This window comes from Xyrauchen texanus, chromosome 5 (assembly GCF_025860055.1).
Source record: "Xyrauchen texanus isolate HMW12.3.18 chromosome 5, RBS_HiC_50CHRs, whole genome shotgun sequence".
Lineage (NCBI taxonomy): Eukaryota > Metazoa > Chordata > Actinopteri > Cypriniformes > Catostomidae > Xyrauchen > Xyrauchen texanus.
Genome location: NC_068280.1, coordinates 9185956 through 9199506, shown reverse-complemented (window position 1 = coordinate 9199506; position 13551 = coordinate 9185956).

Here is a 13551-nt window from a genome sequence, read left to right as displayed (position 1 = left end):
GGGGGCGTCCCATACAGAAATCTGATATATGTTCATAAATGGTTTCACAGATACAAAAAAGTCATACTTGTACATATACAATGTGTAACATATACTGTGTTTTCCCAAAATGGCCCACTAGTGGAATTTAAATATAGACTAGAAAATGTATTTGCTCAAATATATTAACTTTATTTTTATAGGGAGAGGCTATTTGCACTCCTAATTAATTACTAACATGCAGTATCTAAGCAGTGTGTTTATTGTGTTTGCTGAGAGTCCCACAGACACCCTACACCAACTCCTACCCCTAAACCTTTGTTCTAACGTATCCTGATACTGAGAAACTCCTCCAAAAGACTCAACGAATTGGACTAAATCGCAAATCAAATCAGACCATTAGGTTTACAGCTTGGCCAATTCACCTAAAAGAATAGTCACAAAAGAATGATTCATTAGCGAACCAGGCATTGCTAGATCGGTTTCTAAACAGGCAGCAGAAATCCCGGACACACATCATGACTGCTGAAATATTCTCAGATCAGTAAGGGCACTTGTGGTATGCACAGATTGAACATCTGAACAGCTGCAGACATTCGGTTTGTGTCATACCTATGCCCACCCAGAATCTGAAAATGTTGTGGTGAAATCTGAAGAAAAAGAATATGTTAAACCGAGCTCAGAGGAATGCACTCTTGCTGCTGAAAGCAATATCAAATTAGCCAAAATATTTTATAAATGAACAGGTCTGGGAGATGCAGAAATTTATTCATTCGAATTCTATGGAAATCTGCTGAGCTTTCTGTGCAATTCTGTGGGCGCAGACCCCAGCAGGGATAATATCTTGTTAATGCTTGTTATAAAAGTTGAACATATTTCAATACAGCTCATTAAGCATGTGAGTTTCTTTCTTGATCATTTCAAAAACATCAGATTGTCGGGGCCTGTTGAGGAAAAATGGGTTAGTATGTGTTGGATCAACTGCAAAGTGAAATTTTTTGTTCAGATTTACAGTTTCACGGAGCTATCATTAAAATTTAAATCACATTGACCAATACACTTTATAATTCATCTTGAACTTTTTTATATGCTAATGTGTCAATCTAGCCAGCCAAAAAAAAAAAAAAATCATTTATAGACATCACGTCTCCTAATTCAACATTCTAAGTTTAATGCCTGGAGTTTTGCAAACTAATTGATGAGGACATCTTTCTAAAATTATTAGACACCCTTTTGTCATGTGGTCATACAATTCCTCATCTACCTTATTAGTGACTAACCTCATTCTCTTTGCCCTCATGGCAGCGGAGAATGTGAACGTGGCAAACATACGCAGCGTGTCTCGAGTACTGGACGCCTGGGGCAAACGCATATTCAAAGATATCAAGACTCTCTTACACTCACAGCCCAATGCCCTTCTACCAGACTACTCCAGGTAACACACTGTATTTCCTAATACTCACACAGGCTTTCATCTACAGTGCTATAAATGATTTGTGTTAACTGACCACTAAGGCCTAGATATTTGTAACGTAGAGTACATATAAGATTTATCTGGTTGAGCAGCAATATTTTTGTCTGTTCCCTTTGCACTAAATCTTTATTTTCTCTCAGGCCTTTACAGGGTTTCTCGCAATTTTTTTGTATTATTTTTTTATGAGAAACTAATCTCAAAGCCCTTTGGGAGTTTTGTACTCCTGAAGTCTACAGTTAACCAGACTTACTCTCTTAGCCCTGGAGTGGTTGTTCTCATAAAACTAATTCTTAATTACAAGCATTGACACAGCACTCAGGAACAGTGGTGTCTCAGACTTATTATTTCTGGTGGGGCACAAACAATCAGGGATTGCATTTACTGAAAATTCTGCATTATTTATTGATTTTTGAATCTTTGTCTAAAAATGTCAAATGCTGTCCATCACTTTGACAGAGAAAAAAGGAACAAGAAAATAAGTTCCAAGAGGTCCAGTCTCTACATTTCCTTCCCAGCAAAGGTTCGGATAATAATACGTAGCTTACATGGTGTCATTAGTTATATGTCTATGAAATTATATATATTTTGAATAGTTTTTATAACTTGTCATGTTGGCAGCAATAGTACTGTGGCAGGGCGGAGGGCCCTTGCTATCCATGCCATGATGTCATCTCTGATTAATTTTCACAAAATTAGAACAAAAAAGTGCACATCCTTGTCAAAAAGATCAAGTGACATTGAAAGCAAATTAGATATAGGCAATTCATCAAAGGCTGTGCATATCAGGGACCGAAAAAAGATCCGCAAATATTTCATCTGCTAATTTACTCATACACCAGAAAGCAGTTTTTTATGCGAGAAAGCTGCTGAAGGCACGAAGTTGCATGCACTTGCACATATAATGCAACAAATGCATTGCGTTGCAATAGTGGGAATTCCCTTTACATCAGACTTCAGTGTTCCCCGACTCACTTCAGAATATTCAAATGCACATTCTTCAAAAACATATTAACACCACTTGTGCTTTAACATTATTACTTAAAAGCTGTGATCTCCCATTGAAACAGTGTGTGATGAAGTGCTTTCTCTTTAATCCCTTAAACAGAGGTATTTGCGTTTACATGACGTTTCAGAACACAGCTTTCTGCAAAACCATGGAATAAATAGTTTTCTTAAATGCATGTAAACGTGGGCAAAGTCTTGACGGAATAAATTATATATATGGAATAAAAGAGAAACATGTTTTGCTGTCCCCTTCTGCATATCATGGCCCCCTTTGGCATATCACAGCACCATTTCGCGGCCCCCTTCATAGCGCAGCCCTCTTTGGCATATCGTGGCCCCGTTTCGCGGCCGGCCCACTGGGAAAGTTCCGGATCTCTTGATGGCCAGTCCACCTCTGGGCAAGGTGCCCCTCAGGCTATCATTGAATGTTTGTTGCACATGCGCATGACATTCTCCAGATCTCCCTTGATTTACACTGAGGACGACAGGCTAGCTGCACGCATAGCAGCTAAGAGTGATTCAATGGCTTTAACACAACTGACCTTAATAATTAATAATTCTCAAAAGAATAATTTCTCAAAAGAATATCTTCTGTTGTTTTGTATAATGGACATAAAACAAGTTTAAGATGCGAAAAATATGTTATATCTTAAAATAAATATATGATTATTCCACACATTTTGCACAACAGTACCGCACCTGGTGGGGTGCAGCGCCACCTGCCCCTAATGTAGAGACACCAATGCCTAGGAAATTGCGCTAACTAAAGAGAGCATGGCCTATTAAATGGAAACATGAAACCATGATCTAACGTATAATATATTCAGTCTGATGAAGGGATAGAAAATATATCAACTGCCTAGTTTTGTACCTCGAGTGCATTTATCATAAAGGTATATATCATGTTGAGAAGGCATCCAGTGACAGACTCAATTATTAGTTTACAGAATCATCTATTATCAAATAACACAATATGAATACCATGTCACATTTAGATGGCATCAAATTGCATTTATGTTTCTGGCAGATACTTTCTTAATAAATCTTTCTTAATAAAGTGTACAAGTCCTGTAAAAGGCAATGCATTAAACTCTTAAAATATACCGTTTATTGAAGATTCTATTGTGCAAGCACATACAGTACTTAGCTACAGAAGGACATATATTTACCCCAGCAATTTTATCTCAGTTCACACATACACTTACAATGAGGCAGTTCCCACAGCACTACAAGTCTTATCACGTGATGTGTGAAGAGTTTAAAATGCTAATTTCCACCCACAGTCAACTGATGAAGTAACTTGGATGAGTGGCCACACCTTTTCAAAATATGAAAATCCTGAGGTTCTTAAAAAAGGTTTATTATAGACATTGCCATATACCCACCATTCTTTTTAAGCTGACATTATAGATATAGCATTCTGTAGAATAATACCTGAGCAAGCGAATGCTTGTTGTATGCTGAAAAAATATGTTGAATATCATCCAGTGTTTTCATACAGAATATTTGCATATTAAGCACAGTATGCATACTGCCTGAAGTCCTTTCAGTTGAAAATGAAATTCGATTTTTCTGCTGTAAAATATGTTGAATAGCTTGAAGGAATTTATGGCAGATGCTAGGAAGGAAAGAACCGCAGTAGTCAAGCTGTGAAAAGATGAGCAGCCGAGTAAGTTGTCAAGAAAAGGCTTTATTTTCCAGTTGTTGTTGTTGATCATGAAGAATCAGGGTTGGGCAGTTGTCGTAATGTGGCACACACTTGGAGGCAACAACTGTGTGACCTTTTGAGATTTTATGAGGGAGGTCTTGCCTAGGAGGAAGAGAATGTCATATTAACCTATGTTCTGTTAGTTTATATTTTTTGACTTGCTTCAACCAAATTCTTCACTAAAATGTAGATTAAACCTTATTCTCATATAGGAGAATGGTGACAATTGAACACACTTAGCTTTTTATGATTACATGTCTGTGGCAACATTTTTTCAAAATGATATTACTAGGTTCATTATATTACACGTATTGCAGTAGTTCATAGATGAAATGTCCACCGCGTGGAGCTAAGCAAGTTACATTTTCTCCAAAACTGATGAGGTTCTTTTAAGGTTAATGATCTATCGAGTTTTGAATCCTCAAAACCTACATAGGTGAAGTGTGTGTAAGGACGGGTGAGGCTTAGCCTTCCCCTGGCCCATGAACTGTCTCAGTTCCCCAACCTCATTTAGCCTACAAACTTTAATTACTAGCAGGAAGGGAAAGCTGACTCTAGATCAGTGGCCTTGGACAAATTCATCTTAAAACTTAAATCGCTTGAGTCACTGCATGGGTTATCTTTATTTTGGAAAGAATTTAACATTTTAAAACCAATATTAAATAACGTAGTGCAACTCTTGAATTAATACATATTTATTAGATTCTAGTTGCATTGAAACGAGTGTACATTCCATTCCTTGAATCCATTCACATTTAAATCAATATCTTAAGCATCCAATCAAACTCAAAATGATCCGGCATGGAGATGACTGAACATTTATTCATCATAGTTCATTGAGCTTGTGAAGAAGACTCTCTCCACTGTATTTTAATTTAACTTCCAAAACGTTAAATCAACTGCATGACATAAGCCTATAGGTGCGGGATCATTTTAATGGCATATACAGGTCCAAACAATTCCGTTTTTGGTTTATTCTTTTATTTTGCTGCATTAACAAAGATAGCAAAGCTATGCAGCAAAATAAAAGAATAAACCAAAAACGGAATCGTTTGGACCTGCATATGATTTAATTTGCTGTTATGCCGATAAACTAAATTGAGCATATTTGCTTGCTGTAGCCTAATATTGAGTCACTAATTATTAACAGGAGTGGCCTACTGGCATCGGTGTAAACAACAATAACAATTTATTCATCTGGAAGGTTTTATTTGGAGTGTGAGCATTTACAGTTGTAGTAGATGCAATTCAATTTAACATTTTGTCTTGAATGCAGGGGTGAAATTGAGATTTGGTGGGAACATTAAAATCATGTCATTGCTGTTATAAAATCCATTCAATTAAAAATATGGGTGTCTAAACAGGTATATTCATAAGCTTGTATGGTATTTCACGGAATGTATATACAGTTGAAGTCAGAAGTTTACATACACTTTAGCCAAATACATAAACTCAGTTTTTCACAATTCCTGACTTTTAATGGTAGAAAACCTTCCCTGTCTTAGGTCAGTTAGGATCACTACTTTATTTGAAGAATGTGAAATGTCAGAATAATAGCAGAGAGAATGATTTATTTCAGCTTTTTTTTCTTTCACATTCCCAGTGGGTCTGAAAATTACTTAAGCTTTGTGTAGATTTGCCTTTGAATGGTTTAACCTGGGTCAAATGTTTTGGATAGCCTTCCACAAGCTTTTCACAAGAAGTTGCTGGAATTTTGTCCCATTCCTCCAGACAGAACTGGTGTAACCAAGTCAGGTTTTTAGGCCTCCTTGCTTTTTCAGTTCTGCCCACAAAGTTTCTATTGGATTGAGGAAATGGCTTGGTGTGATGTTCACTCCAAAACTATGACTTTGTTGTCCTTAGTCCATTTTGCCACAACTTTGGAGGTATGTCAGATTTTTTTCAATTTCCCAATATGTCAAGTAAAGAGGCACTGAGTTTGAAGGTAGGCCTTAAAATGCATCCACAGATGAAGCCAATTAGCCTATCAGAAGCTAATTGGCTAATTGCCTAAAGGCTTGACATAATTTCCTAGATTTTCCAAGCTGCTTAAAGGCACAGTTAACTTAGTGTAAGTAAACTTCTGACCCACTGGAATTGTGATATAGTCAATTAAAAGTGAAACAATCTGTCTGTAAACCATTTTTGGAAGAATTACTCATGTCATGCACAAAGTAGATGTCCTTGCCAAAAACTATAGTTGGCTAATATGAAATCTGTGGAGAGGATAAAATTTGTTTTAATAACTTCAACCTAAGTGTATGTGAACTTCTGATTGCAACTGTGTGTGTATATATATATATGAAAATCAGATGACAGCTGGAATGTTTTTCTTCTTCTTGCACAAGGTAAGGCATCTTCTTGCCTTTGAACACGCTAAACTATCCACTTATTTTAAAATTTTAAAGTAGGCTAAATGCACATTCTTAAGGGGTATACAGCTTTAACATGAACTAAGTAAAATTGCTACTGCATCTTGATCTCAGAAATGGGTGAGCAGTTGATTCCATACAGTATTTCGTGATTTTTATGAATTAGAGATAGGAGCATCAGCCTGATCTCACATAAAATTCAGCAAGTGTGATTATTCTTAAGCCGAAATCAGTATACGTTGACCGAATTTGAAAACACTGTCACCAGAGGCTAAAGCGGTAAGTGTTTCAGAGCATATAAACTAGTGTGACATTTAAATATAGGAGAGGTCACCAGAAGCCAGTTGTAAAAAGAATTGTTTTCAGCTTAACAGGGTGTAAAACAGTGAAGAGAAACCTACTTCCATACCTTAAACCTTGAACATAAACCTAACCGATAGTGTCGGTAAAGATGTGAAAAGAAGAAAATGTGAAATGAAAAACAGATACCTACCCAAAACCTTGAACCTAAACTTAATGACCGATAGTGTCTTTATGACCGATAGTGTCATAAAAAGCAAATGTGAAATGAAAAACAGATGAGGTTTTTAAGGTTAATGCTTTATCAAGTTTTAAATCATCAAAATCTACCACCCTACCCTAAACCTTGAACCTAAACCTAACCGATAGTGTCATAAAAAGCAAATGTGAAATGAAAAACAGATGAAGTTTTTAAGGTTAATGCTTTATCAAGTTTTAAATCATCAAATCCTACCTCCCTACCCTAAACCTTGAACCTAAACCTAACCGATAGAGTCATTAAAAGCCAATGCGACATGAAAAACGCAATTGCTGAAGCAACCACGTCATTTTGACGTGCATATTTGTGTCGACTTGCATGCATGTCCTTTGCATCGCAAGTGAATCGCTTATATCAGTTGAACAATCACACAATTTGATAAAGCATATGAAGTGCAGACGTTAAAATGTAACGCTTTACAAGTCATGTACTATAGTTAAAGTGTTTTAATACCATGAGCTAGCATAGTGTGAGGAACAGGACAAAAAGCAAGTGCTTATGAACTTTTAATCTGAAGTATTACTTGTGATTTGTATGAAAATGAATACAAGTTATTGTTGTTGTAATACCTCTAGTGTTTATTTCACCAGGAAACTGACATAATACGTACAATGAGGCATGTCAAAATAATTTAGCAAACATATAGTTAAAGTTACATGATTCTATAGTTTTGTTTAAACATTACTGTACCTGTAAGAATCCAGAAACCAATTTTCTTATCTATAATATTGTATAACCTTTACTGCCGGATCATGAACCCAATACAGCAGAAATTGTTAGAAGAAGAGGGATCTTTGTTGATGCAAAGAACCATTGAAGAACATTTATTTTTAATAGTCTAATATTAGCATTCTCTCTTTTGGAGGCCTCACTTGGTACATTGATTTTAGTTTTTTGTTTTCAATGTTGAGTGCGTAGGCTGTGTGACTATATATTAAATCATATATTCAGCTTGGAGGTATGTATTGATTTTTTTCTTTATTGCTGTTCAATTGTGCCAAACCCTAATAGATGAAATGGAAAAAAAAGATCATACTCTCTTTTTCTCTCCAATCCAGATGTATTCACACGCTCTCTCACATTCAATCTCCTCTCTCACACTCTGTCTCACACACTTGTTCTCCACAGGGTTCGTCCTCTCTCGGAGTCCCTAAATGATCTCTTCAGAGAAGTCTCTCATTTACAGAGGCGCATCACAGACCTTAACAATCGCCTAGCAACCCTAGAACCTTTCCTCCGTCATCATGGTTACCGTGAGGAGGGGGAGGATGGAGAGGAGAGCAAGGAGCTGCCTCCACAGAGTATGAGAGGAGTGGGACCGAGCCAAGCCAAGTATCCACGGCGGTACAGGGTTCGAGTGGGCCGTCCTGTGAACAGGGTGGTACGCACTAGGCGAGTGAGATTGTTAAATAATGAGAATGGAAGGGTCAAAGTGAGTGAGAGGTAGAGAGACAAGTTAAAAAAATGACAAATCTAACATTGAGATAAAGTTAAGAATACATTGAGAATACAGGATTGTTTAAAAGTGACTTTCCCATTAACACAGTTGTGTTGAAATACAGAAGTTATTTTGTTTGTATGAGGGAAATTATTATTATCATACAAAAATACCAATCAATTTCTTTACAGTGTGGGTGACATATCATGGTTGTGACAGAAAATATTAAACAATTACCTAAAAAAAGACATAATTAAAAATATTTCAAAGCCAGAGAAAATGTCTAAAAGACTTGATGACACAACCTCTTCCTTCTGTCTGCACATATAATAATGTTTCATTTAAAATACATATTTATATTTAGGGTTTTCTTGAGTTTAACCTATATTTTAATTTACATTATCTGAAGTATTGAGCAGGGTTTGGAGGGTTACTATTGAAATGTATTCCACTACAGATTACAGAATACATTCTGTAAAATGTAATTTGTAATGTATTCTGTTAGATTACTAAGAATATGATTTTTGCCCTAATATCAAAGGTCTTACTAGAAAAAAGAAATTATAATCTAATGTGAATTTTCTTGATAACAAAATATGACATGCCTGATAACATATGCATATGGCTAGAAATAGCATTTTAGCTTAGCGTAAAGCTGACAATTTACACAAGGTTTATTTCTATTTCTTCTGCTCCAAACTTACTTCAAACTTACTTCTCTGTCTGCTCGTATGAATGTAACACATCATAAGAAAGTGTTTCACCGCTGTTCAAATGCACTTTGGATCACATCATTTATATGTCTAAATGTTTTCCATCTGAAAGGAATAAATATTAAATTAAACAAATGACAATAAAATGCAAAGTAATCTCTTCAGTAATCAAAATACGTTTTGAATGTAATTGTATACTAATTATCAATTATTTAAATTGTAACTATAGTGGAATACAGTTACTTATATTTTATATTTTAAATATGTAATCATGTTTACATATATTCCCCAAGTTACTCCCAACTCTGGTATTGAGATATGATGTGGGGACACATGGTTTTGGGGGTGTTATAGATAATAAATGTGAATAAAGAATAAATACTATGATATGATACATTTTTTGTGAAGAATATTCTAATGATCTTCTCTGATTAATTTCATAGTAAAAAGGTTCACAACTAAATTTTCAAATGGCAGGTGAAATGGCTTTTGTAATCGGTTGTTTAAATTGCTCAAAAAAGTAATCCACTAATAAGTTACTCAAATGAATAGTTACTTTCAGTTACTTTCTAAAACACTTTTCACTGAAAAAAGTTTTTTCAATCAACGAATAATAAAAAAAAGTCAATATTAATATCAATATTTCCTAAATTTGTATTGTTGTACATAAGTCATAAACTCAGAACCTCATGTTTTGTCCTTACAATGACTTGTTAGAGGGTGCAAAACCTTCACCTTTTTCATTTGAAGATAATTAATGTAATAAAAGTATTCTACATTATATTTAACTCAATTGAAATTCAGTAACTGTAATCTGATTACAGTCATTTTAAATGTAATGCTTTACACTACTTTTTGAATGTAAAAGTAATTAGGTTACAGTAACTACATTAACACGTGACCAGTGTTGGGTGTAATCCAATTAAAAAGTAATTTTCTACTGTAATCTAATTACCTTAAAAACAAAATTTAAAAGTAGTGTCATGCATTACATTTTAAATGATTGTAATCAGATTACAGTTACTGAATTTCAATTAATATAAATACTTTAAGTTCATTTTATGGTTATGCTTATTTCTAATATATTATTTATACAGAATGAATTACGGCCCCTTAACGAGTCTTTGTGAAGGAGAAATGTGAGACTTGTGTGTAACAACGAACAAGACAGAAATATAGACATTATTTTGAATTTGTTGAGTGGAAAAGTGTTTTAGAAAATAACTTAAAATTCAAGTATTAAATTAGTAATTTGATTACTTTTAAATGAAGTAATCAGTAAAGTAATCTGATTACAATTTTTGAGAAATAATTAGTAATTTTTAGTGGATTACAATTTTTAAATAACTTATCCAACACTGCATATGACAGTTATCAACTATCAAATGTGGATTCATTTTCTTTTGTGTGTACTCCTCCAAGCTCAGATCTCAAAGGTGCTATTAAAGTTCCCTGGCAGAAAACCAGGACTGAAGAAATTGTGCCTGGCGGAAAACGTTCAAGATAATACCAATGAAAAAAAGGCTTGAGTGAAAAAACAGAGACTGCAGTTCACTTAGCTATCTTTATAAACATGGCTAAACAAGGAGAAAACTAAATAAAAATTCAGTTAGCATTTTCTTTGGAGAGATTTTTGAATGTTTAGTTGAACTCTTGGTATCAGAAACTGATCCGTGTCTTAGGCAGAAAGAGAAAGATTATTATTATTGTTTTTTTTTTTTTTTTACTTTTAAAGGTGATTCTGTGTTTTTTGATGATTACTCTTGTGTTTTAATGGTAAACAAATAAACTCCTATATTTATAGCATACAAATGATTATATATAACATTTTAATACCATCACTGCAAAACTATAACTATATCACTAACACATGCACATTCAAAAACACCCATTTGTACTCTGAAATAAGAGATCAGCAGTACAGTATTCATTGAAATATATCACCAATCATATCCAGTCTCTCAAAGATTGCTGAGCTTATAAATGTAAAAAAAAACTTCTGAATTGATGAACTTTTTAAGTGGCTTAAAATGTCACTTCTTTTAAACAGAATCAATTACACATGCTTTCTTAAACAGACTGCAGACTTGTTTTGTTATGTAACAGACAGGATCACAGTAGTGTAATTTTAAAGGGTAACTAAACCCTAAACCAACTTTTTTTAGTTAATGATCTGTAAGCATGGGGCTTTATTAGTACTGGTCATTGATTCAAGTAATTTTTTTGACATTTGTGTATAAAGTGTTTTAATTCTACAATATATGGCGTAAAAACGTCTGAGTGCTGCCCTCTTCAGGTTGAACGGTGGCTACTGCAGTTGAATTTTCCTATTGGCTGTTTGCGGTACTTCGTGATGTAAGCGGTGACAGCTGACGTAAGCAGGTTCCAGATCACCACGCCCTTGGTACGAGCTACCACGCCCATGGCAGTATAAAAACCATCTCGTTTCGTCAAAACCACTGTAGCGAGTCAGGAGTTGGAATTGCGAGTATTGAAAACGATCAGGATAGAGTATTTTAGCATCTATTTAGCATAGCATTTATATAGTTATTTAGATTATTTCATGTAGCCTAGGTAGTTAATTAGCATATTTGTTAGTAGCATAGTTAGTTAGTAGCATAGTATTGCGTCAGTTAGGATAGCTTCAAGTTAGCGTAGATTATCTGTATTTAGTACAGTGGTCAGGATGGTATGTAGGTGTAATGTTGCTGGTTGCAACAGCACTGCTGGACTGTATTGCTTGGAAATTAGGCGCCAGGGGTTGCACGTCCTTGTTCTGGAAGACCGCGAGTTCCCGCCTAGAGCTGTAGGAGTGTGCAAACTGCATTTTACGCGGGGTTGCTTCTCCAACGCAATGGAGATGGAAATGGGCTTCTCCAAACAGCTCGCGCTGAAAAGTGACGCAGTGCCAAACGCTGCTCTCCTGCATGGACTCCACCACCGCAGCGGCGTCTTGAGGTGAGTGATCATATATATTTGAATCACAATTTATGGTTAGGATAAAGTTAATCCTCTGGGGCCGACAAACGCGCGTTCGCGATGCGGGAATGTTAAACGTATTGCACCCTTATACATTGTATTACGGTATTGACTACCTGTATAGTTTTATTTGGAGGTATATGGTTTTGTACATGATGACGTTACGCTTTACGTCACATTCTTCTAAGTTGAGAGAACAGCTAACTGATGTTATGTTCATGTGAAGCTTGCTAAATAAAAATCCTGCTAAAAGGATAAACATCACTGAACAGCATTTCGTTTGTTTTTCCTGCACGCGAGTGAAGGTGAATGCGCACTCGGATGCTCAGCAGGGAGTTAAAACCGCAGTTTGAGCCAGCGGCTCGAATTGATATGGCTCCGGCCCTGTGTCCACAGACAATTCACCCTCCTCCACTTCAGGTGAAGGTGGGGGAGAAAGGTCCTCGACTTCAAAAGACCGCTCCGTGGCAAAGCTACTTGCGTCACTCTCCATTTAAGAGTCTGACAGCAGCTGTCAATTAATCTGTCACTACGAGTCTCAGGTGAACGCCCCCAGCGGGTTCGTCCCCTCTATCCCCGCTGGGGTCTGCCCACTTTTCGAGCATTTTTCAAATATTGCTAGTGGGTGGAGTCAGACTCTGAGCAGGGGTTTAGTTACCCTTTAAGAACTGACGAGAAAAAGCCACTATCCCTTCAGCTGGTTGAAGCTGAGGTGTTATGTAACTCCGGCCACATGGTGGCAACCTTGTGCCAAGTTAGTGCACCGCGTACGTGCCAGTTTGGCAGGAGAGAGACTTAAGTTTGAGTTTTTCATCATCTTATGACTTATGAATGTATATCAAGATCACTAACAGACTTCAAGTGTGTAGCATATGGGTAGGTTTGTGCGTTTTTCTTTGCAACTCTTTTTGACAATGATGTCAGTTTATGTATTTCTGGAAACAATTGGTGTGTGTTTATTTCTGTGTGCTGCTGTTTTACAAATGCTGCGTTTACGTCTGTAATAGTGCCCATCCCTTTAAAGCCGTGTTGTTTTCCCTGTTTATTTCTTCCATAGGTATTTAATAAAATCCTTCATAAAATATTTATAAGATATGAACCACCACACCAACCAGCTCCGAATGTAATCACAACATTACAGACTTTGATTTAAAGCTAAATAAATAAAAAAAAATTAATGATTGAATCACATTAAAAACATTGGAAAAATATAACACAATATATTACATTTTTTTTTTTTTTTTTTTACAAAATATTCCAGTATTTACAAATATATAAATTGTTTTGGAGTGTACAAAGACCAATTTGATTGCGGCATTGTCAT